The 26,563-nt window shown below is 36.3% G+C and overlaps 1 protein-coding gene and 1 long non-coding RNA gene across 4 annotated transcripts in view; one reads left to right on the top strand and one right to left on the bottom strand.

The window, feature by feature from the left end:
- The window catches only part of NKAIN2 (sodium/potassium transporting ATPase interacting 2), a 986,091-nt gene that overhangs the window by 742,229 nt on the left and 217,299 nt on the right, over positions 1–26,563 (bottom strand). The gene's annotated exons all lie outside the window — the stretch shown is intronic.
- LOC122238732 lies at positions 18,549–23,845 on the top strand. The gene is made up of 2 exons (XR_006217855.1): positions 18,549–18,856; positions 23,526–23,845. It is a non-coding gene; the product is annotated as an uncharacterized LOC122238732 (long non-coding RNA).

Below are 26,563 nucleotides of genomic sequence, written 5' to 3'. Positions count from 1 at the left end.
ACACATTGCTCCTGCACTCTACTTAAAGAAGAAATTGGTCACTATCCAAAATATCTTGGGCGCCAGGGCTGGTATTACTCACTGAGTCTTTAAGGGTGGATGACAAATGGATTGCCTGGATTTACAGCAGAGCCTGGTAGCCAGAGAAGAAGCACTATTTCTCACATTGCTTTCTTGCATGAGAATGTGGGGCCCATGACAACTCTCTTAACCTCACTAAGATCATGCAGTTTGCTCTAACTACACATTTATGGAGTACATTTTTCCCACTCTGTTATTTTATTTTACTCTCCCCACAATACTGTAGATACATGAAAAGCAGGCATAGATTGATTTTCACTTTTGGAGCCTACACATGGGGTCTGTGGATGATCTATATAGTCAGTTGTTACAAGTACAGCCTAATTTTAGGAAAGGGCAGAGATCTGAGAGGCTCCACATTGAGTAGTGCGGCCACAGTCCTGTGAGAAGGAAAACAAGTCACAAGGCAAATGCAAAGACCTCCCACCCCACAAATTAGATTTACCTGAAGGTCTTCCATGACAATAATCAGATTGTAAATGGTTAACTAGAAAGTATCGTATGAGGTAACAGAAGGAGTGCAGGTATTGGCCTTTCACTCCAAATTTAAGATTGGTCACAAGTGCTCTTATCTGACATATAGACTGAGCTTTTATAAAGCAGAAATGGCATTCTGAATAGCTTGATGCACCCTGTCATCATGACAGACACCACAGAACTACCCTACTCTACTCGTTGACAGCTTTTCAGCAAGCACTTCATAGATCAGGCTGTAGAACCCACTTATCGCATGCAGAGACTTAAAAGCTCAAAGCCTGCATTCCCATGCTCAGGTAGCGGAATCTTTTTTCATAGCATTGCACCTGTAGACTCATGGTTTCCAACATTCAGTATTCCTCAGAACCACATGGGCAACCTGATTAAAGCTCAGGTTGCTGGGCACCACCCTCAGTTAGATTCAGTAAGTCTGGGATTTTGCATTTTTAACAAGATCCCAGGGGATTCTCATGCCGCTAGCTCAGGGATGTCTTGAGAAGCACTGCTATCGACAGGGTTTGAAATTTATGTCTTGGTTCAGTGACTACCTGACCCACATATTACTTTGACCTCTATTTCTTTCCTCTCTCCTTTCTTTCTTTCTTTCTTTTTTTCCTTCTTTTTCTTTTTCTTTCTTTCTTTCTTTCTTTCTTCCTTCCTTCCTTCCTTCCTTCCTTCCTTCCTTCCTTCCTTCCTTCCTTTTTTTGATAATTATTTATCTTTGAGAGAGAGTGTGTGAGTGGGGGAGGAGCAGAAAGAGATGGAGACACAGAATCCAAAGCAGGATCCAAGGCTCTGAGCTGTCATCACAGAGCCCAATGTGGGGCTCGAACCCACGAACTGTGAGATCATGACCTGAGCCGAAGTGGGATGCTTAACTGACTGAGCCACCCAGGCACTCCTATCTTTCCTCTCTCCTTTCTTTTCTTCTTTCTCTTTCTCCATAAAATACTTACTTGGAAGCTGTGTTCATGACACACAGTTGAATAAAAAAAACACTCTTCTGTTTTTTAGGGCAGTGAAAATACATTTTATGATATCATAATGATGGACATGTCATTATACATTTGTCCAGACCCATATAAGATGTACACCATCAAGAGGGAACCCTAAGGTAAACTATGGTCTTTGGAAGATTATATGACATGTCAATCAGTTGTAACAAATGTACCACTCTGATGAGGGATGTTGATAATGGGGGAGGCTACATATGTGTTAAATGGGCTAATATGCAATACTACTCTCCAAGAAGTAGTGACAGTACTTATTTACAAACATTACCTCTTTATGAAATCCGTTTTGGGTGGAACTCTAGTATTCTGGGAATACAATCTGTAATAGCATGATTTTCTCCAATGATTCAGGTAACTGAACTGACAAGCTAGGTAAGATAATTTTTCTTTTAAATCTCTTTAAAAATTTTTAACGTTTATTTATTATTGAGAGACAGAGAGAGACAGAGCATGAGCATGGGAGGAGCAGAGAGAGGATGAGACACAGAATCTGAAGGAGGCTCCAGGCTCCGAGCTGTTAGCCCAGAGCCAGACGCAGGGCTTGAACTCACAAACCATAGATCATGACCTGAGCCCAAGTCGGCCATTTAACCAACTGAGCCACCCAGGCATCCCTCTTTTAAATCTCTTAAAAAAGAAAGATATTGGGGTGCCTGGGTGACTCAGTCAGTTAAGTGTCCGACTTTGGCTCAGATCATTATCTCATGGTTCATGAGACTGAGCCCCATGTTGGGCTCTGTGCTGACAGCCTAGAGCCTAGAGCTACTTTGGATTCTGTGTCTCCCTCTCTCTCTGCCCCTCCCCAGCTGTGATCTGTGTCACTCTCTCTCTTTCAAAAATAAATAAACATAAAAAAGAAAGAAAGAAAGAAAGAAAGAAAGAAAGAAAGAAAGAAAGAAAGAAAGAAAGAAAGAAAGAAAGAAAGAAAGGAAGGAAGGAAGGAAGGAAGGAAGGGGCACCTGGGTAGCTCAGTCAGTTAAGCATCTGAATCTTGGTTTCGGCTCAGATCATGGTTTCACGTTTAGTGAGTTTGAGCCCTGCTTTGGGATTCTTTCTTTCTCCCTTGCTCTCCACCCCTCCCCAACTTGCTCTGTCTCTCTCCAAATGAATAAATAAACTTTTAAAAAAAAGGTAGTATTTGTATATTAGGATACTCCACATATGTGTAAAAAGATTGATTAGTTTTTAAGAAAATAAATTCACTATAATAGATTTAAGATCTCAATTGAAATCAAGTTTTTTTAGACCTACTATCAAATGTAAATTCCTGAAAGCCTGCAGAAATAAAATATGAAATACATTTTCTTCTTTTCCTTCTTTGCAACTGGGTATTATTAGAATGTCTACAAATTAAGTTAATTTAGTCTATTTGATGGTTAAACCAAAGACTCACAAAAGACAAGTTTCAATTTCTAGACAGACCCATTTCTTAAGCCAGATTTGTAGATTTCATAATTATTTCAATTTAAACTCACACATGTTTCTTATATAAGAAGACCATTAAACTATTAAGTTAAACATTGGATATTTACTGAAAGGGTCAAAGATTGATAAGGATTACTGTTTATAACCTTTTAAAACCAGAATGTATCAATTTCAAATTATAGAACATGGTTTACATGTCACTTATGCATTGAAATAAGCTGAAACACATAATCACCATCTCCATGAATCACCACTTAGCTTCATTCCTAATCCTCTGATGCAGACAAAGGTTACTAGGCTACAGCCTTGTTTTCTTATTTGATGAGCATTAAGTGCTTAATTTTGAGGATTTCGATGATCTCTTAAACAAGGGTAGACACAAATTGTTTTCTAAATAAGAGATTAAAAACTGTATTTATAGCCACATCTGTAAAGATTTCCTCTATGTGTGCGTTTATTAACTATAAATGTAAATTCAAGAAGTTCTTATCTCTTTATGTGTCACTACATGAATTCCACTACATGAATGACTTTGTGGGTTGTATTTCTATGGCAAGAAGGCATGCATTCTTTCATTCACCCACTCATCCATTCAACTAGTATTTATTTAGCTCCAGTGATACTCAAGAGAGGATAGCAGACCAGAGCAGAACAATGACAATAACAACAAATCAGAAACATAGAGAATGGTTTTGACTGAAAGAAATAACTATATATAAAACTGAATAGTGCCATAGAAGAGAGAACTCCATTAATGGAGAGACAGCTTTTTGATGAGCCTACAACATTATCTCTACTGGATAATTCCAGGCACAGAGATAAAGCTAATACTCTTCCAAGGAATCAGAACACCCAGTTTAGTCTGCTGGAGAGAGTCAAGGTGGGGTGAAGACTGAAACACTTCTTTTCCTTACAGTGATTATGTGTACTCTACTTTAACTTTACCGATTAAAAGGATGTTTCTCCTAATTTTGTTTATCGCAGGTAAGGAAATTCCACCCTTAACAATCTTTCAATGATAATTGAAGATGTTGCAGAAAATACAGATAACTGATCAGCACTCAGGAGAAAGGTTAGTATTCTGCCAAAGCAATTGACCTGCAAAGTAGGAGGTCAAAAAATACCATTTAAATTCTGTCTAGGTGCATGACCTTGTATAATGCACAGGGAATGAGGAAAGAGCACTGAGAGAGCCCTAAAGGGGCCCGAAGGCCTGGCAGTATATACAGAATCACAGCACTGAGAAGAATGGCTCCAGCAATCAGAGGGAACTTCCAGTCTTCAGGACTGGTCACTCACAGCTCCAATACTGACAGAGTGGCAGCAGTTACCGAAGGGAGAAACTACTTCAAAAGGCAGCTCCTGATGGTTCTGAGAGAAAATGGACATTTTCTGAGATGGGAGAGCAATGAGGGTATAGTTTGGAGTAATCCCAACCCAATGTCTGTGGAAACCCCTTCTATAACTTTTAATATTTGGGAAATTTTACTGCCCTCTTTCGCAGAAGCCTTAGAACTTTGCTATGGTTTAAAATGACTACTTTTGCTTTGGTTCTAAAACTAATTCCATCATAAATGGTAACTATTTAAAATAGCTGGGTCATCTTGCAAAAGCCTAGTAAGTAATAATGAGTAACTGCAACATCAGAATCTGAACATTTTACAAGGAGCCCTGGAGACATAACTTCTTCCATTGTAGTGTAAGATACCAAGGCTAAAAAATGTTAAGTAATTTCCTAAGGGTCACAGGTAGCAGAAAAAAGACCAAAAACAGCGTTTGAATCACCAATCCAAGTCTCTTCCTACCATAACCATGGTGACTCACTAGAGGATTACAACTAGAACACTTTTCAATTTGCCAGGGAAGTCAGTGTTTAATGATGTGTATGATCCATGGTTATACAAACCCCACACGCATTGTCTCCTAATAAAGAACACCTCATTCCTCCTTATATCAGTGTCCAATACGATCTCAAAATAGATTTGTCTAAGAGTTGAACATTTGAGGAATATAAGACAGCCTGCTAAAAAATCATCTTCAAACTCTGTAATATTTAAAAGCCACATTTCTAAAAATTTCTTATGTTTATTTATTTTTGAGAGAGAGACACAGACAGAGAGTGAGAAGAGGAATGGCAGAGAGAAAGAGGCAGACACAGAATCTGAAGCAGGCTCCAGGCTCTGAGCTGTCAGCAGAAAGCCCGATGCAGGGCTCAAACCCATGGACCATGAGATCATGACCTGAGCTGAAGTTGGACACTCAACCAACTGAGCCACCCAGGCACCCTGCCACATTTCTAAAAACATATGATCTCAACCACCATCTAGTTGTTTGGTCTGAAAGGTATTTTAGCATGTTCTGGTTTTAAGAGGTATTATTTTTTAAATATTCTCAAATGGATCTTGATTGCCAAAAGACTATAGGACACCTTGTTTATTGTGAACTTAAAAACAAATTTCTTTTTTTTTTGTTTACCTTTATAAAGAGGCTTGTTATCTATAGAAAATAAAATTTTTAGAATAGTTGCTGTCATACAGGGTATAATGTAGATTGCAGACAGCTGGGAAATTTCCTAAATTAACACCTCTTCAAATAAATATCCTTTAACTATTTACCTAATGTTATAATAGGGATAGAGGAAAAACAGATCCTTCCATTAAAAAATGTTTAGGGGTGTCTAGATGGCTCAGTAGGTTAAGTGTCCCACTCTTGATTCCAGTTCAGGTCGTGATCTCATGGTTCAGTTCATGAGGTCAGGCCCCACATCAGGCTCTGCATGGAGCCTGCCTGGGATTCTCTCTCTCTTCCTCTCTCTCTGCCCCTCTTCTGTTCAAGTTCTTATTCACCCTCGCTCTCTCTCAAATTAAATAAACAAAATAAATAAATAAATAAATAAATAAATAAATAAATAAATAAATAAATAAATAAATAAAAACTTTTAAAAAAGGAGGGGGCACCTGGGTGGCTCAGTCCATTAAGTGGCCAACTCTTGATTTCAGCTCAGGTCATGACCTCACGTAGATGGAGACCCACATCAGGCTCTGTGCTGAGCATAGATCCTGTTGGAAATTTTTCCTCTCTCCCTCTATCCCTCTCCCCCTCTCTCCTCCTATGTTTGCACACCATCTCTCTCAAAATAAATAAATAAATAAATAAACAAACAAACAAACACTTTTTAATGTTTGATTATTCATCAGAATAAAGGAATTATTACATGTGCTAAATATATCAAAGAAAGTCATTCTATTTGGAATTAACTTCATTCGCATAGCATTTTTCATTCATCCAGAAGAATATGGGAGATCTCTCACATAAAGAAAAGGCTAATATGCATGGATAGGACTTTAAAACCTTTTCCAAAATATAGTTTTTCTATATTTCACTTGGACACTTTAGAGGTATTTGAGTTCATTTAAAAAAATTACACTGATTGTCAATAGGATCTTAAAAGTTTAAAAATTTAGAAAATAGCGTATACGATGTATTCCTGTTAACTAGATCTATACTACGCAAAATATTTCTATGAGCTAATACTGCCAATTTCAGCTGTTTTCAAGTCTCAAAATTAGTGCGAGGTCTATTGTTATACCACTAGATTTGCCAGGATAGAAAGATAGTAAGTATACTCTTCAGAGATCAATATATGGATTGTTCTTCCCCTACCAGGAGTTAAGTGAATACTGAAACCAATTTACATCTCCCAAGTTATGTAAGAGTAGAATGAGGAAATGAGTTAACTGGACTTATATTTTCTAATTAATGCAGTGACATTTTGGAGCCCTGGCCAGCTACTGTTGGTCACACATTAATGTGGTTCTTTTGTCATATGCTCTAGAGCTTTAGGAACCATATGTTCAATCAGGAGAGGTATTAATACCTCTGCCAAGTGCCATTCTTGTAAGTTTCTCTGACCATGTTTCTTTGTATTCTGGATCCAAACAACCAGGTCAGGTGAGACTCACTGTGCTATTGATCACATAAGCAAGGGCACAGGAAGAGACTGGGGGACAAGTGAAGCGTCTTTCTGTTTCATTTAACAAACACACTGGCTCAGTATAATTAATTAAGCCATAAATTGAATCCAAGCTTTCTTTTCTAATAGTAAGACCAGTATAATAAAAACCAGTCCCTTTTATTATCACTGTGGGATTCCCAAATGTCATTCAGATGGTGAAAACAAAGAAATCCACTCATTATTCCAGTTTATCTAGAATTGAGTAGTAGTAATATGTTTTTTCCAGTTTATTCAAGTGAGGAAAGGCACGGACACCTTATTTCTTCTTGCAAATGATTTAGCCAACTAAAAAAGGCCAATTTTCAGAAAACAAGTTAATCATTAGGAGAATCACATCAATGAACACCCATTGAATAGATTAAAAATTACCTTAGTTTTATTAAATTATGTTTAAAAGCATTATACTTCGATGACTTCATCTTTACCCCAATTTGGAAGACTGTGAAAGCAAACATAAATGCTTTCTTTCGCTTGTTTTCCATTCTCTGTATCGCTATAAGAGCCAACATTTCTTCTTTACTAACAGTAAAAAAATATTGTTTTTATTGTCCAGCTTGTGTTTTATAACAAAACAGTAAAGTGAGCAAACTCCAGTAACAAATATAGGAATTTTCAACCTCTGAACTCTGATACTGTGGTAGAGCCTCTCCCTAAGGAATGTGCTGCAGGCCTTCTCTGAACAAAAGGAGGCAAAGTGCTGCGTGGCCCAATCAACTCCTGTACACATATGCATAGCTCTGACACCACCCTGTAACTTGGACTGTGTCCAATCAGACTCTATGTGTCACCATATGTGGGAGACAAAGAGGTGGAAATCGCATAAAAGGCTACAGTCTGCTGAGCTGGGAGCTCAGCCTTTTTGGGGTCTTAGACCGCTGAACCCGTGCCAGCACAAGTAAAGTTGCTTCCTGGACAAAGAAAGCCTCCGTGTCCCATGTCTCTGTGTGAGAATCCTGCTATCATACAGTAACCCCTGCTTTCTCAAAGAAAGTTCATGTTATGCCCCTTCGCTTTTATGAAAGGCCTACATTAGTACAGTGACTTCGAACTGATGAAGGTATGTCTTCTGTAAAAGAGAATTGGCATGAAGTGAATTTTCGGAAAGCACTTTCCATCATTTCAGCTTACAAAAGGCTTCATAGGAATGCTCTACTTTCAGATAGTAAGGGAAACCTGTGAAATCTTTACGTCATTTTACTTGGAATGAAACGGATCTATTTGAAATAATGTTTGTATTTCAAAGCAGGAAAGCACTGCTAAAATGTTGAATGATAACAAATCCATAAGAATGTCAACAGGATAAAATTAACAAAATGCAAATATTTGCATTTAGTTTGAACAAACTCAATCTGGCCTTAAGTTTTCAGGATTTCTGCTTATCCAACACAGTATTAAAAGACAGAAGTCTACTTTATTGTTTCAATTTCTATATCCCAAAGTCAGCAATGTCTTCACAATAGATGATATGCAGATAATTACCATGAAAAGCATAAGCCATTCAGTTGCTAATATTGACAGGAGTGGTGCTTACCCTCATGAATCAAAGGTGAAAGAAAGCACAATAGATATTTCAACAACAATAAAGGAGAGGATGTTCCCATAACAATAACTGAATCAAAGGTATATTCAAGTGACTTCTTAGAATGTGGCCTTGTTAGTGCACAATTAAAAATTCTCCTGATTGTGAGCTACTCAAATGAATAAAATTTATGCAAAATAGCAAACTAGGAATGGAGTCCAGCAGTAATAGCCAACATAAAGTAGACAACAGTGAGCACTGGAATCAGGCTCTATTCCTCTCTCCACTCATTGACTCTAGGACCCTCTACAGATGCTTAATCTTTACCACCCACCACCAATAATAGTTTCTATGGCAATCACTTCCATTATATCATTTAATTTTTATGTTGTTAAAATAAATACCTCCCTCATCTCCTTTTTAGAGATGAGAACACGAGATTAAAGATGTTAAGTGAGTTATTTCTGGTAACAAGACTTAAAAAATTTGAACCCAGGAAGCTTAAGTCAGATAGAGCCAAAGGCACGATCGGGGTTCCAGAGTCTCTGAGCGCATCTACATCATAGTTGCCTGGGGAGCATTCACTGATATAATCAAGCAATGGCTTAGCCTAGAATTTGGAGCTAGGTAAATATTTAGTAAATACATACTAATATTAATAATGAGGCAGAAGCACTGGCAGAGGAGGAAATCTATTAGTAAGTTACATGTATTAATAAGTTAGTGGCCAACAAGAACCTGATTAAAAAAAAAAAAAAACAACCTCTTATAACATAGCAACACTTGGATACTTGATTCAGATCGTAAACACATACTTGTACTTAGATGTATGAGCTAGAGGGGAGGGTGAGGATGAGGATGTGTGTGTGTGTGTGTGTGTGTGTGTGTGTGTGTGTGCATCAAAAGCCAGAGTAATGAATAATAGGAAGTATTCTTATCAAAGTAAGGATATCTACTAATATAGTTGTTTGGGAAGTATCATTGCAACCAGGCAATAGAAAGAAATAGAGAATGGAAAAAGACAGATAATTTTGTAGAAAGTGGGAGTATGGGTAAATTACAGCCTAAAGGGGCAGCCAAAAATGAATTGTTTTCCAAAAGTTGTAATTTCAGCGGACAGGTTTTACAATTAATATACAAAAAACAATCACTTTTCTAAGCTAAGAGAAGAATTGCCTCTTCTCTACAATCAAATGCTCAATTTATGGAAGGCACTTAGTAGATGTTAATAGAATAAGTGAATGATTAACTATAAGCAAAAACAAACATACAAAAAACTTCTCAATTAATGATAGCAACCCAAACATGAAATATGTAGGCTTAAGGAAAAAATGCATCCAGTCCAGATGAAGATGTAAAAGAATAAGTGAATAAATGAAAGACCAAGTTCATTATTATAAACATATATAAATATATATGTATACACTTACATATATGAACATAAGGCACTCCCAGTAATGAAGCAAAATATTCTGTAATTGCAAAAACAGTTGGCATTGGCCTTGATATTTTAAGTAGAAGACTGTGGAGGACTATTGCCCTGTCACATATTAAGTAGTCTTCTAAAGTCACAGTAATTAAAATAATATGATCCTGTGTTGCCATAGAACCTATGTATTGGTTTAGTTATAGGTGCTGGTATTTCAAATTATTTGTATTGGTAATATTTAGCAACTTTGTTTATATTTTTAAAATAAGTATGCAATTAAGTAAATACATTAAAATTTCAACAGATGTTAAAACTTCTTTTTTTTAAGTTTTTTTTTCAAGTTTATTAAGAGCACAAATGAGAGAGGAACAGAGAGAGAGGGAGAGAATCTCAAGCAGGCTCCACGCTGTGTCAGCACAGAGCCCCACAAACTGTGAGATCATGACCTGAGCTGAAATCAAGAGTTGGACACATAACTGACTGAGCCACCAGGTGCCCCAACAGATGTTAAGATTTCTGAAAGAATTTTTATTTTGGTTTTTTATAAGAATGTCCTTTTTGCATAGGAAACCGACAATAAGAATAAAAAGGCTCCCAACTACTATCCATGACCATGAAAACTCATCTGAAAAGAGATTTCGATTTAAAATTGTCAGAGTTGTCACAGAGTTACAGAGTTAAAACACCCTTGATTCTAAGTACAGCAATTTATAAACCCCTGAACTCTTCTGTTAACTTTCTTCTGATGAAACTAGAAAATATCAATGTGTACACAGTCCTAAATAAAGTTGCCAAGATTTTATGTACCCACTCATTAACATGAAACTTCCTGGGTGCATTTCATTAATATCCTATCAGAGAAATTGCCTTTGAATCTATGATCTGAGCTAGTTGTGATATAGACAGAATTCATATGTGGTATGTGTGTGCACACACATGCACACAAGGATGTGTGTGCATTGTATTTGGGAAGAACGGGTGGGGGAAGGAAGGAGACTTGAAAATTCATTATCAATTTATTTTTCTAAAAATCATGATTCTGTATCCTGTGATTTCTTGTATTTTACCTAAAATCTTATAATATAAAACATAAAGTTATTAAATACGTCAATACCTAGATGCAGTCCTTCTTGAGTCCCCTATTTCCTTTTGAGAATATGCACTCTAAGTATCCTGGTTAGTTTTAGGTAGAAGCTGGAATCTACAGTGATCAAAAATGAAATTTCTCACATTGCCAGAATTGTGGGCCAGCTCACTAAATTACACCATCTTTTAGCTTCACCTAATTAACATGAAATGTGTGCTCAGTGTGGTTGATTTCAAGATTATAAAATGAAGGGATCTCTTAAAATCCTATTTTCACTGTCCTCAATTCAAGGAAGCACACGAATCTTGTCCCTTCAGAGGACATATGCATCCAAGGCTCAGGCCTTGCGAAACCACTCAGGAAAAACCAATGACCCTGACTTTCACAAACAAGTTCTTCTTTAAAGTACATTCAGCTAACCTTGCTGGTTCTTCTAACGTCTGCCCAATCATGGACCTTTCACATACTTCACCTGTCTTATTGAGCACAGGGCTCATACCAGGTGCTTTTAGACTTTCCAAGTTCTTAGACCTTTAAAGTTGTTGACTTCTGCTCCCATTACTTTACATAAATTTAGCTATCTTCTCATAATCCCAGAAAATTATAGAATCCCAAAACCCAGTAGGCTATTCTAGTCTTTGGATAAATATCACTGTAACGGGACACTCAAGGATCAACAAAGCCTCCAAGTAAAACCATGTGGTTTCCAAATCCACCTCAAGATTCTATTTGATGCAGAGGGAGAGAGAATTAAATCACATTAGACCAATACTATGATTAAATTTAATGTGCCCGTATGTTTTTGTTTTTGGTTTTGTTTTTTTGAGGAGAAGACTGAGAAATCTCAAATTACACAGGTATTCAGGAACAAATAACTACAAGGACTCAGAAAAATTTAACATCTCTGAAATACTATGACAGCAAATTTCACTGGTGCTAATTTATGATATTCAGGAAGAGAAAGACTATTGATATAAAATCATCACTGGAATGTCTAGTGTCCAGTTTTGGGTTTTTTTTTTTTTCCATTTCAGGAATAATTAAAAACAGCAAAAAATTAAGCCTCCTTCTTTAGGTAATATAATACAGCAAAAATGTTTCCAAATTTGAGTTTTGCGAATCTACTTATCTCATCATGTATCTCTTCCTGCTGGTAATTTCTGTGTGACTCTCTCCCATTATATTAACTGCAAAGCAGTGCTTTCACTTTTTGGAAGTGAACACTGCCTCCCTTATCATCACAGTGTGGGCACCCATCTACCTGCACAACAAGTGGAGAGAGAGTTAACCAGCGCAGGTAGGTAGGCAGGCTCGTGGTGGAGAAGAAAGTGCATTCTAGTTTGAAAGTACCAGACACAGACTTGTCGATGATAACCTGACTGGTGTTCTCTCAGGAATACTGAGCTGCAAGATAAGAACGAAGCTTTGATAATCCAAATGCACTTTGATAGAACATCAACTGAATTTAGCAGCGAAGAGCAACATTTTTAAGGTTCTAAATTTTAGCTGGAGGCAGAGGGAATACCAGAAGGAAAATAAATGAAAGCTGCTCACCACTTCAAAAGCTAATCTTTGTAATGCTTTCATTAGCAGTTTAAAAAAACCACATACACACTTTTGAAGTAGAAAAGAAATGATTTTGATGCCTGATTGCTATAGGGTGTAGTTTAACTTCCCAGTCTTTCAAAAATAGGCGAGGTCAGGAATTTCTTTTACTGCTATTGGGCTTGTAAAATATTTTGTTTGTGAAGAAACCAAAATAGATATATAAGAGAGAGATTAGCTGATGAACTGCTCATTTAGTTCCCTCAATAAAAGATAAGTATCTGTTATAGTCAGTGAAAAAGGAGAGAAAAGGTTCTTCTCTAGAGAAACTATCCCCTTAGGCTGGGTGTAAAGGCACTATTTTCACATTTAAACAAACACAGTATAAAAATATTTGGACTAGACTATAGAGAAGTTGCGAGAAGAACAGCAACTAGGAGAATCTACAGTCTCCCTTAAATTTCAGCAAGGGGTAGGGTGAAACAAGTAAAAATATTCTTAGTCAAGTTGAATGAGAAAATATGTGTGTATGAAACCAAAATACATCACTCAAAGGCCATACAAGTTTGTAAACATTAAAACAGGTGAAGTCAAGATCATGTTCCCAGTACCAATACTCTAAATAAAAGATTTTCTACCGGAAGGTGTGGCCTTGGGAAAATCCTACCTTCCAGATACAATGTGGGGTTTGTGGCTATTGTATCAAAGATACTATGGATATAACATGTGGGCTGAGGTACAACAGAGAATTCTTAATTACACAGTATCTACAAGATATCAATCTTAAAAGACAATATTCATTATTTATTCTTTTAATACTAAGTAATTCTGAGGTGTTTTTATATTATCACAATGGCACACTTTTCAAAACATTTCTCGCATCTTTGTCATTTTCCCTCCAGCATTGCCATCAAACATTGCTGTTGACAGTTACTTTGGGACATTCGGCCTGTCCTTTCTTCTAGCACAGAGGAACCCTGCATGTTATTTCTAAATCACAAGCAGTACTAAGATACAGTGAGTTTACCGTCTTGATAAATACTAGCATCAAAAATGCAGTCTTGAATTTCTTGCACACAATGTCAAATAAAAAATGTTCTACTATTGGGGCACCTGAGTGGCTCGGTCAGATGAACATCTGACTCTTGATTTTGGCTCAGGTCATGATCTCACAGTTCATGGGTTCCAGCCCCACGTGGGGCTCCACAGTGACAGATCCTGCTTGGGATTCTCCATCTCCCTCTCTCTCTGTCCCTCCCTCCCTCACTCACACTTTCTCTCAAAATAAATAAACTTTTTAAAAATGTTCTATTATTACTTAAAAGTATGGCAAGGTTTGCATGGTGGCAAGTAGGCTGTGGGGCATTTGTGGGAGAAGGAGCATGAGTCCATCACAGAGGTGGGAATGAAAATAAAAACACTGGGTGGTAGTTACTAAGCCCTTGTGTATCAGTTGCTATTATTTAGACCAAGTCCTAGACAAAGCAAAAGGGCACAGGGATGAAGTGACTTGCACAGAATCACATAGCAAGTGGGGTAGCTGGGAAAAGAGCAGTGAGTGTCTGAAGAAATAAGCATGGGGAAACTGGAGGAAAGTGGCTTGGGATAATTTTGAGGGGAGATCATGCAGGGCCCTGAATGCTAGGATAAGATGAAGATAGTACTTTTATTGTATAGGTACTAAAAAAATATTAAACATTTGCTTGTGCAAGCTAAGGAAAAGAAGGTATGCCTCAAGATAAATGTGCTATATGCAAAAAATGCGCTATAATTTAACATCAAGGCTTTCTTAGCCCATGTGAGTGTTCTTAAACCCGTAATTTAAACATTCATTTATGGTCAAAATATTGATTTTATTTTGAAAAGATCAAACCCTAAATTATGAACAATAATTTTATAGCTAACTTCCACTTCAGGTGTTTGTAGCCTCTTGCAGAAAAGGCCCAATGACATCATTTTCTTACATTTCTATAGATTTGAATCATTATAAGTATTTATGAGAAAGTAGTATTAGTTAAGTGTCTTCACGTATTTGTGGTCACTATTGGGGGTTCTATCCTGTTATCAGAAAGCTCTTCTTAGAGATAATATAGTGGAGATAGATCCTCCCAGACCTCTTTCTAAGAAACAGTGATCCCAGAACTCTTTCTAAATAGCAGTGATTAGAAAAAGGGGTCATGGGAATTTGAATATGGCTAATTAACACAAAACCTCACACAACTGCTAGAGAACTTGATCACAGTGGGTCAGTAACACCTTATCCAAAAATGTACATAGCACATACTGTTATCAAAACACAAACTTCAAACCTCAGTCGTGAAAAAAATATTTTCCTTTTATAAGTATAATACTCTATCCCTAGAAAAACATTTTTATTACTACTATATCAACAGAGGGGTATATACAATTAAGCTGGAAAAAAGGTTCCTATCAATTAATGTTACTTTTAAAAATTCCAGATCAGCCATTAGACAATCAAGAGTAGCAATGCTAAAACCATTTTTCAAGAATACTATGCATTCAGTTGCATTATTTCTGTTTCCCTGACAACCTGCCAGCATTCATGACCCAACCAAATTCCCAACAGTGTTACAGAACAGGCTTTTAATAATGCAAAGGCCTTTCTTTCTTTTGATGGGATGTTCTCTTTGTGAGAATGGAATCACCCATCAACAATCTGCTCATCAATTTTCCTTTCAATGTCCCAAATGTGATTTAACCTTTGTTAACTAATTCTCAAATTATTTTACACCGGATGAGAGTTAGAAAGTACATTTATAACTGTGGTACAATGGATGTCCAAGGGCTCTGAATAAGCAGCCGCTTAAAACACATTGATTGGCTTTCTTTCACCTACTCGTATATTGCTAATCTATTTTAAATAATATCTTCTAAGTGTTATGACTAATAAGAGAAGGGTAAAATAATCTTTACTGAGATTTTTCTATCATGTATTTAAAAACTTAACTGGTTTTTACATAATCATCCAAGTTATTTTAAGACATTAATGCAACACATTTAACTCTACATAATAGAGCACTAATTTTCATCCTTTCTCAAGTCCCTGAAACCAGACAATATGCTATTCCTGAATACTTGTAAATGGCTAATGCATCAAGTAATTTAATGTTTTTTTTTTATTTTTTAATTTTTTTTTTGCCTTTTTATATTGTGAATCACTTGCCTTTCTATTCTCTACATTTTTCCTGAAAGAAAGAGAAACATGCTTGCTATCCTTTAGCTCAGAATCTTATATAAGAAAGTGTCTACCACACTAGCAATAGGCAGAGTGGTTCAGTTTACCAAAACACGTAGGCTGGGCATTGTTAATCAATGGCATTTTACTGATTTTTTTTTTCTGAAGAATCAACTAACACATAAAGTATTATATACAAAAATAGGGCAACAGGCAAGCAAACATTACCAGAAAGGAGATACTGTTCTACTATGGCTATATAACCTTCATTAGTTTGCAGCCATGACAATACAATGAAGGAATAGCTAAGGAGATATATTTTTCAAATAAATCATGCCTTCGAATGTTCTGATTTTTAAATTTTTATTTTTTAACTAGGAAAAAAAATCAAATGATGTTAAATGTGTTCTTATTCCACAGTTCACTAATATTGCAATCCTGATCACTTTACATTGCTTTTGTAGTCTCTGCCCTGGAATAGTGCCTTTCCCCTTAGGCTTTTAATGAATATTCAGTATGAATGAGTTATCTACTTACCTACTTACTTGTGTTAAAGAGTAAAAATGACAACAAACTGGAAGGTATGTAGAAAGATTACTTTCACTAAAAGAAGTTCTAAAATTCCACAGGTAGATCATCAATTTCTTCCTAAAGACTTTTAAAAACATGGGCCCAACACTATTTAAAGACAGGTTAGTGAAGATCATAGGGGAATGATGACTTCCTGGTCATCTCTTGTTGTCCTGAAACATATTTCAGTATAGTAATATTGGCCATCTAGAAATCTGAACATTTGGCATTATATTTGTGCTTCATCAGTCTTTGTTACTTTGTTTAAATCCGACCACATCTATCTACCCCTACCCACCTTTCAGCTTCATCTTTTGTTCTGCTTTTTCCTGAAAAAAATTTAAACTACCACTTTGCATTCTGGCTTCCTGCCAGCTCTGTCGCAACATACATTGGAGAATCTGGTTGGTTTCTCTTAAGGAATACACAACAACATCTATGTGGCTAACAATCACTTCAATGGAGCAGGTGGCTCTTCTCCATTGTGGGTAGTAGTAGTGTTGACTTCCAGTTTAGTTTAGTTGAATAAAGATTTAATGAGCACTGAATTCATTCCAGGCACTAAGCTGGGCTCAGAGAGTACAGAAATTCATCAGAATATGTTCATGCATCCTATGTAATGTATATGAAGTTGTCTGACCCCAAGGCTGGTTTTGACAGCTAACAGAGTTACTTCTTTATTGGTATCTCATCTTAAGTGAGATCGATTTCTAAAGAAAGCACATTTGGTACATTCCTTAAATTCCTTAAATCATCCATGAAAGCCAGTATATATCTTGCACACTAATGCTGTCCTAACGATTTGCATTCAGTGAGAACCACCGAGTAAGACTCAAGAATCAAAAACAAGTTTTTGTGGAAATGACCATATAGTCAACATTTTAGGTTCACAATTAAATTATCAAGTGAGCAGGAAATGAAAGATTTTTAAAGAATCCCTACTTATAACCATGTTTACTTGATTATACTTTAATACGAAACCTCACTTTAACTTAAACAAAGCTTTATTTTTGTAAGGTTTAAACATGATAATATATTTTAAAGCATGGAGTTAAGGTCTGGTACACAGTAGCTACCAATAAATGTTCGCTGGATTTGATCTAAATTTTTATCAGATCTGCAATGCTGAAAAATATAGAGAACCGGCCATGTGCTTCTTTGTCTTCCTAAACTAGTGTCACTTACTGGGACCCCACTTAATAACCATCATTCTCAGCTCTGAATGCAATAAGTCAAGTCTTTCACTCTTCATTGTTAGATTCTGAAATTGGCATCTTACATTAAATGTGAATATGATGTAACCAACTGCATGCAAAGAAGAAAAATGCTACAGAGATTCAAAGAAGAGGATTTTAGGCTAGACTGAGACCTCAGTGAAGGTTTTAAAGACTGAATGAGGCACACATAGAATCTTAAAGGATGTATATGTTAGACTGGTAAAAAAAGGAAGGAGAAGGTATTCTACATAGTGCTAACAGTAAAGCTATAAAGTCGTGAAACGTCACGGTTTGTGCAGAGAACCAGTACATCTTCCAGTGCCATTCCAGCCTAACTGAAATCCAAAGATATCGTTAGGTAAGAATTGGATAATGGGGAACTCTATGTTCTATGCCTTTATTGGCCTTTATTCTATAGGTATTTGAGGGGCATTTAAATATTTTAATTAGGTGAATAGCATGGTTACATTTTCGTTTAAGGTATATTTTTCTTTACTTGCAGCAAAGAGTACAAGGGCAATAGAATGAAAAGTTAAGCCCCTAGGCAGGAGGTTACAAACCTTAACTTAGGGTAGTGGTAGAAAGATACAGAGAGGGAGAACAGAATTAAGAGCTACTGGGAGTTCATTTGAAACCCAACAGTTGGTTCATTTGGGGTGAAGGCAATGGTTGAAATAAAGAGTGACAGCTAACGCTTATGTCTAGTTGATCCAGGCTTGACTAGAAGATGACCAGATCCTCTGAAGAGTAGAATATAGGAGGTGTGAATGTTACATATGTGTTTCCTGTGGGTTATGTGGGAACATATGGCCACCAGGAATTTTGATATACAAGACTAAATAAATACCACAAGAGGCTAAGGTAGAGGATATAGACTTGAGGGTCTTTAAACCATAATAATGAAATCCCTAAGAAAGACTGACAGATGACATGTAGAGAGTAAGACCCAGTATAGGTCAAAGACATCCCAGAGAAAACAACCATCAAGGGCAGCTCATGAGTCATCAAAAGACAATCAAGAAGAGAAATGAAGAGACAACAGGAGGAAGCGGAGGAAGAGTACGAACCATGAACCCAGTGGCAGGAAGATCAAAGCTGAATGGCAAAGCCTCCAGATTACCAAAGATTTGCCAACACAGCTGCTGCAGCAGTAGACACAGAAGGCAGGTCACAATGGGTGAAGCCATGACAACGAAGTGGGGAATTCGGGACAGCTAGTGGAGACACTCTTTCAAGAAGTTGAACTGAGGGAAGAATGGATGAAGGGACAGTAACTAACAAGGTGGGCTCAAGGCGTGCTGTGTTTCAGGATGGGAGTGTTTAACATGCTGACAGGAAATGGATAAGAAACGAGTCTGTGTGCTGACACTGATCAGTATTAGCTGTCTGAACACAAGGTCAGGAAAAACTAGGATGCCTAGAAAGTCAGTGAGTGGGGGAGGGGGGCAGTGATTGATGAGGAGTGTGTGCTAAGAGTAGGAGAGGGGATAGTGGCATGGATATCCTAGATGTGCCATTCCTTTATAGCTTTACCCCAAAAATCTAGGGTTATTCACAGATAAGTTGCACATCAAACATGTTCTTAGACATTATAGCTTTCTGATTAGTGAAGGAAAGGAGAATTGAAGAACAAGGTATTCTTGGGAAGGAGTTAACTGAACAATCAACTGAGCTGCTATAGAAATAAGCTTCCCCAGGATTCACTAAATTGGTTACTAGAATAATAAAGAAACAAGCAAATATAAAGGCATTATTTTACTAATTAGCAATGTATTTGAAGGACTGACCTTCAAAAAAAAAAAAAAACAGCAAAAAAAGGGGCACCTGGGTGGCTCAGTTGGTTAAGCATCTGACTTCAGCTCAGGTCATGATCTCACAGTTCATGGGTTCCAGCCCCACATCGGGCTCTGCTGACAGCTTGGAACCTGGGGCCTGCTTTGGAGTCTGTGCCTCCCTCTCTCTCTACCCCTCCCCTGCTCATGCTCTATCTCTCTGTCTCTCAAAAAATAAATAAATAAATGTTAATTTTTTTAATAGCAAAAAAGAGAGAGAGAGAGAGAGAGCGAGCACTACCACTCCTTAAGGACATTCATTTTTTCTGGGGTTTTTGCATCATTCACTTATTGGATCATGTCTAGACTTCACTGCAAGAATCTGGGAGGGATTCTTTATGCTGTTGTGACATCGCTGTTTCTCTAGAGTTATGACTTCCTTGGGCTGGGACAACAACAGGTCCTCATGCATCACAGATCCCAATCTCCTACTGCATCAAGTGCATGTCCCAGCCCATCAATACATAGGATCTGTGAGGTGAGCACTGGAAAAAATGACAGCTACCTCAAATCCTTAAACCTCAGAAACAATGAAATAGATAGAAAATGGGTATGCATTAGTCACTTGAAAGCAGAATCCTTATCAAGAAATTTCCCTTGAATTAAAAAAAAACAACAAATTTCCCTGTACTCTAGATCTACTATACACACAGTTACAAGGCAGGTTCTCTTTAACACAGGCCATTAGGAAATGGATGCAGACTAGTAATGAATTATCATAAAATATACTTGAATAATTAGAAAAAGCACTCTGTTGAAGTGGCAGAGTTGTAATTTTTTTATTTTCATAATTATTTGATAATCAGGTATAATAGCACATAAAGAGTTGATTATCTTAAACCCTGCTTTATCTAAGATTGATGATTTCAATATAAAAGTCAATGACTGTATATTAAACAAGTCCATATGTTATCTCCTTGCGTTAATTTCTTAAGTATTCATTTTGTTTTTCCCCTTTTCAAAAAAATTTTTTAATGTTTGTTTATTTTTGAGAGAGAGAGAAAGAGACAGAGCATAAACAGGGGAGGAGCAGACACAGAATCTGAAGCAGGATCCAGGCTCTGAGCTGTCAGCACAGAGCCTGATGCAGGGATGGAACGCACAAGCCGTGAGATCATGACCTGAGCCAGAGTCGGACGCTTAACTGACTGAGCCACCCAGGCTCTTGTTTTTCCCCTTTATTTTTAAAAAATGCATTCTCAGGTGGCAAAGGACTTGTTTGGACTACACAATAAAGCATTGGGAAGTGCTCACCTTCAACAGGTGTTCTAGGGTTCCCTTCGTATATTCTCTTTCATTGTCTATCATTTTACAAAAGCCATTCAATGTTAAAACACAAGTGACCTAGATGGATACACTCTTATATCTAGTAAATTTTTTGAGAGCGAATCTGAAAGGATTAGATTTAATATACATACTAAGTGAGGTGTTTATCACTTCCTGAATTGAAGAAATATTGACTAAAATAAATGATACATCACACACACACACACACACACACACACACACACACAAAGACAGAAAATGTGAAACTTTTCTTCTTGTACTAAAAGTCGTTTGGACACCATTTGAGTGCAGGACATGATTCCTCTCACTGACAAATCACCACTATCCCATTTTTTACAAATTATACTCTGTAATTCCAATTTTTAAATCTGAAACATTTTAATTGTTTCCTAACAATTCTTAAGGATGGTACACTTTTTTTTTCTATTACATCCCTAAACATGAATTTCAGATGGCTTTTCTGTATCAATCCTTTCCTTATCCCATCCGGCACTCCACTAATAGAGGTTGCTTCTTAACTCTGGAAGCCACACTTCTTAATTTTCCTCGGTATTGCCTAGCCCAAATCCCTCACCTATTTGGCTTTACATTTTGTAACGTTTCAGTTGCAAAAATGTAATAGGAACATATAAGTGTCTTCTTTGAGGGCACAGTGCTTGGCAAAATAGCATCTGCATTTTAGCAGAAGTAATGAAAAAATCAATTTAAAGTTAATCTATCCTGCAATAATGAGAAATTCTCTGCAATCTCAAATTCTTTAAAATATATTACTGATAATACTAGCATTCTTAAATAATGTAACAATGTATTATTAACATCAATGAGCTAATATTTCAAAGATACATATGGATACAAAAATGAACAAAAGTACACTTAAAATAAAGACATAAGGCACAGCACAGGAACATTTAATATTTGAAAGGTGGAAGGGGATTACTAAATTAAGTGATAAGGGGTAAACACTCTGAAAAATAAAGAACTAACAGCATGCCAGCAAACTGGAGAAAACATAAATAGAAAAAGAGTAGTTAGGAAAAGGTGAGCCATAGAGGTGAGAAAGAAAAGCAAGCAATCAGAATATCATTTGGAATATGGCTATGTATGAGTACATGCATGTATATACTCATACATATACACATATGCCCATTATATAATACACACATACACATTTTGTAACAGGTACACATATATACGTAACACATGTATATATGTACACACATATGTGTATATACACACACATTTCTAACAAACATGTGTATGTGTGTATATATACATATATACATGCATACATATATACATATGTGCGTGTAGATACACACACACACACACACACACACACACACACACATATATATATATATTTGCTAATATATATGTATGGGCAGCGAAACCCCTAGAGCTGCCTCAGGTATAATAACTGTGTCTGTTTTCCTTTCAAACTCCACTGACCTAAAAACCTCCCCCTCTGCTCCCAGGAATTCATGCAAGTCATTCACACTCTGAAGCCTGTGGGAGGGCAAAGGAAAGAAAGGATGGGCAAATTAGCTATAATTGGATCTTATTAACTTAGTCATTTAAATTGCTAATCTGTTTCCAAGTAGGCTCATTTGTAGATAACTCATCTTTAGCTGACTGAACTTGGATTTCTAACCCCAGCTTGTAATTGAAAAAGAATGGAATATGTTGTCATTTATCCTATTATTTCATTTTAAAAACACATGGTCAAAAATGTCTACACTCACTAAAATTGGAAATCCATTCCTTCCGTCCACCTAAAGATTATGATTATGATAGGACTAGATTTTACATGTAGTCAATGAACTTCCATAGAAATCTCATGAAAACCTAGATGTAATTAAAAGGTAGTAAACATTGGGGAAAAGGGGAGAATTCCCAAATAAGTTCTTCAGCAAAGAAGTACAAAATATGTGCCTGTACAGCAAACCTATAAATCAAAAAGTTTAAGAATTACTTTTTTTTTCTTTAAGAAACCTTTATGTGATTCAAAATTCCATAAAAAAATGTAAGGTTGAAGAGTATAATACTTTCTTCTCTTTCTGGATCAGTTCTAGAAAAGAAAATTTCTGATGATGAGAGGATAGTATTCATAGTATATAGTATTGAAATACTGCGATGGGGCCATCTGGATGGCTCAGTCAGTTAAGCATCTGAGTCTTGATTTCCACTCAGGTCATGATCTCACGTTTTGTGAGACTGACCCTCGCATCAGGCTCTGCACTGACAGTGTGAACCCTGCTTGGAATTCAAAAATAACTAAATAAACTTGAAAAAGAAATATTGAGAGATGTAATATGGCAAATATAGGTTATAAAGATTGAAATGACATAGATAATAATTCTGAATAGACTTTAACCTTATGAGAGGAAAGATGGTCTTTTTTTTTTTCCATCTTCAGGACTAATTGTATCTAAAATATAGTAGGCACTCAAGTATTGGCTGAATGAATGCTCTTAAATTAATTCATTTAATAGTCAATATAAATATCTTTATATTTATCTACCTTCCTTCAAAAGATTAAATATCTTCTTATATAAGAACATACCATATATATACATATATCAAGTCCTTTCCCGAAATATATAGAAGTGGCAGGAAACTTAACATTTTATTTTACTTCTATTTTAGCCTATTCTGAAGACACAAACACAAAAGTTAGAACACTAGGGAGTGTTGTCCCTGATCTCAAGTTTTAAATAGCTTGCATAGAAAGAAATGATGCCAAAATAATGAATCCAATAAAAAGTCTCAAAACTCTGTTCTGATATTAATATGCAAACGACATTGATCAATGATATCTATTAATTTTTTCAGGAAAAACATTACTTCTTCACCAAGAGAGAATGACCCATTTTCACCTTGGCTTTTGGAAATACAAAGAACAAGTATGGCCAGTATGGGTACAGATGTACCTCACAGGATCGCAGGGAAAAAAAGTCATCTCTGCTTCCTACTGCCTTCTCTATTCAAGTATTGTGAAGAGGGAGAGAGAATTCACTCAAAGTAATGATTCTTCAGGCTGAAGTGAACAATAATGTTAAAGAGAATGAATGAATAAGCAATAAGATAGATGCCTATCTTCCATAGCACCTAGACTATTCAAGTTGACTAATAAAAATAGTCACTAAAAATTATACTTTAATGACTTCCATTGAACATTTTTTCATCAGAATGCATTTCAATCTAGATGTAATATCTTTAATGTGTTTTAGAAGTCTGTTTAGTTATAATGAAAAAAAAGTGGGCATCCTCAACAAGGGGAAGGTAAGGGGTAACTGATTTTTTACTGTGATCATGCTAAGAATTGGTTAAGAATTTTAGATACTATTAATGCATTAATTTATCTAAATGCAGATGACAAAACAACTAAATTTCCATACCTGAGATACACAGTTCTCTCCAAATAGACACCCTTATATTTACAATTATCTAAAATATTTATCACTTCTGTAAGATTATCTAGAACATTTACTAAGTTTTTACTAAGATACAAAACTGATGACATCAGGTACAGGAAACCAAGAAGAGTTTATTACTATAGAAAATTGACTCATAAAGACTTAGAAGAAAATCTGATTTTGAACCTGACAATTCAAATTGAACTTCAAGATCAAAGACCCTTAAAACAAAATTTCACAGATTTTCATGATTCAAATGCCAAATAACATTTTAATTTACTTCAGTATGCTTGCTTTCCACCCCCACAGTGAAGGAGGCAGGAATTAGGCTCTGAAAAGTCAAGCCAATCTCACTTTAAATTATTGTATTTTAAGAGTTGCACATTAAGATAGGAATGTTAAAGGAAAAAAAAACATGTCACTAATTGGTTACATTTTAAGGCAGTGAGAAACTGTACAAGAGTGGGTCGGTGTGATGTTTTGACAGGCATGTTGACAGTCTGGGGGTGTCTAACTCGAACCCAGCATCGGGCATTTGCAGCAGGGCAGACCTGGGTTCAAATACTCCTAACACCTATGTTAGGCAGGCCAACGTAATTAAAATCTCTGGTCTTTGTTATTTCTCTTACTTTGCAATAAAAACACCAACCTCACACAGTTGCTGTTGAGACCATAACAGAAAAAACTGTACCGGGAGCAAAACAGATGACCCATAAGTCATCCTTATAGTTGAGAGGGGGTCATTGCTCCTGTCAGGCTGGCTAATGTATGTACATAGTCAAGGCCTGTGGTCTAGGAAGCAGCTTCGGAGAGAGTGAAATTGTTTGAGGGAAGAAAGTTGGGCAAAGAAAATATCAAAGCCAAGTTAAAAAGGTAATTTCAGCTTCTTCAAAACTGATTAGCATTGTGGACTGTGGCATCAGTCTATTTTAAGTAAAACTGATCACTGCTTTCGGGGAAAGCATGCACTAAACTGCCAAGGTAATCAAGGTGCATCAAGCACTGTATATAAATTCTTTTTTTTTTAATTCGAGCAATTCAGATTATGTTTATAATTAACTCATTCTTGACAGTATGATTTGTTGATGCTTGAACAAATTTCCTCAGGACTTTTAATTCTGCAAATATTACAATAAAATCTGCCCATGATTCCTTGGTCTTTTATTAATACTGACAAAGGAACATTTGCTTTCTTTTGCACACATAAACCTCTCCAGAGAGAAGTCTTATATTAGCAATTTTATCCTATTTATTAAGTGGTAAGTAATATTCCCCAAACTGTTACCTTAAAATTTAAGTTATAAAATGTTAAATGTAAAAATTGGAAAAGATCTAAATAGTTTTCCTGCAGCTTTTTAAAATTTGCCATGTATTCTAAAAATTAATCATTGAATCCACAGATCACAAGTGAAAATATCTAGAAAGAAAAAGAAAATTATAAACCAGAAAGATACAAGATGGGGATTAGAGGAACTTTAGCAGCGTAGGTTGATTACACACTGAGGGTTGGTGGTGGAGAGAAAAAGAATGAGAAAAAGAGAGAGAAAGAAAAGGGAAGTCTGCAAGGTGTATTCTAGGAGAGAATTCTACTAATCACATCAATCCCTAGTGCTGATCACCGTAGATGGGTAGAATATCCCCCAGGGCACTTAAGGGTTGGACTAAAACTACATCCAGTTCGGTAATTCAAAGGAAGAGCTCATAAATACTGATTGTTATATGAGATGCATAGAATGAAATGAACTGAACTTCTTCAGACTGATGTATGTTATCAAAGGAGATGTTATCGTTACTAATGACCCAGTCACAGCTAATGATTTTATGGCTAACCAGAGGCCTGAGTAGTTATGCTAAACTTACAGAACAGCTTTGCAGCACGTCATGGTGGTTTTTATTCTCAGCTGAACCATTTAAAATGTGGTTCTTTTAATGAGCTATGAAATGATCCAATAAGATCCTCTCAAGCATGAGGCACACCGTGTGACTTCCTGGCGATGGGATTTAGAAGCCAGGACTCAATTTGAACATTTAAAGGAATGAGAAATTAAAACTTAAACTCTATTTAAAAAAACCATCAAATATTGATAAATATAATTTGGAGAAAGAAGGAAAAGTTCACTGTATCTCTTTTTAAGAGCAAAGAAAATTTTCGAAAGAAGATTCTGGCCAAAACTGGTAATGGTTCCATCTCTAAAACATTCATGGACAAAGGAAAGAGGATTAAATACAGTCGGTTATTACACCAATCAGAATTTACACTCAAGAGAAGGAAAGTATTCCTTTCCTTAAGCTGTAGAAACCCAAATATAATATGCATTCTATAGGCAAAGAAAACAGGAGAAATGGTTTTGGCAGGCTGCATATACCTTCACATTCTGCTAGTCATGTTCCAAGTTAAAATTTCCTTGAAGACAGTCTGATAACATGAATTTAAGTCCTTCAAATTACATATAT

This window comes from Panthera tigris, chromosome B2 (assembly GCF_018350195.1).
Source record: "Panthera tigris isolate Pti1 chromosome B2, P.tigris_Pti1_mat1.1, whole genome shotgun sequence".
Taxonomy (NCBI): domain Eukaryota; kingdom Metazoa; phylum Chordata; class Mammalia; order Carnivora; family Felidae; genus Panthera; species Panthera tigris.
Note: the sequence above shows the minus strand (reverse complement) of the source record. Positions and strands in the feature narration are given on the sequence as shown.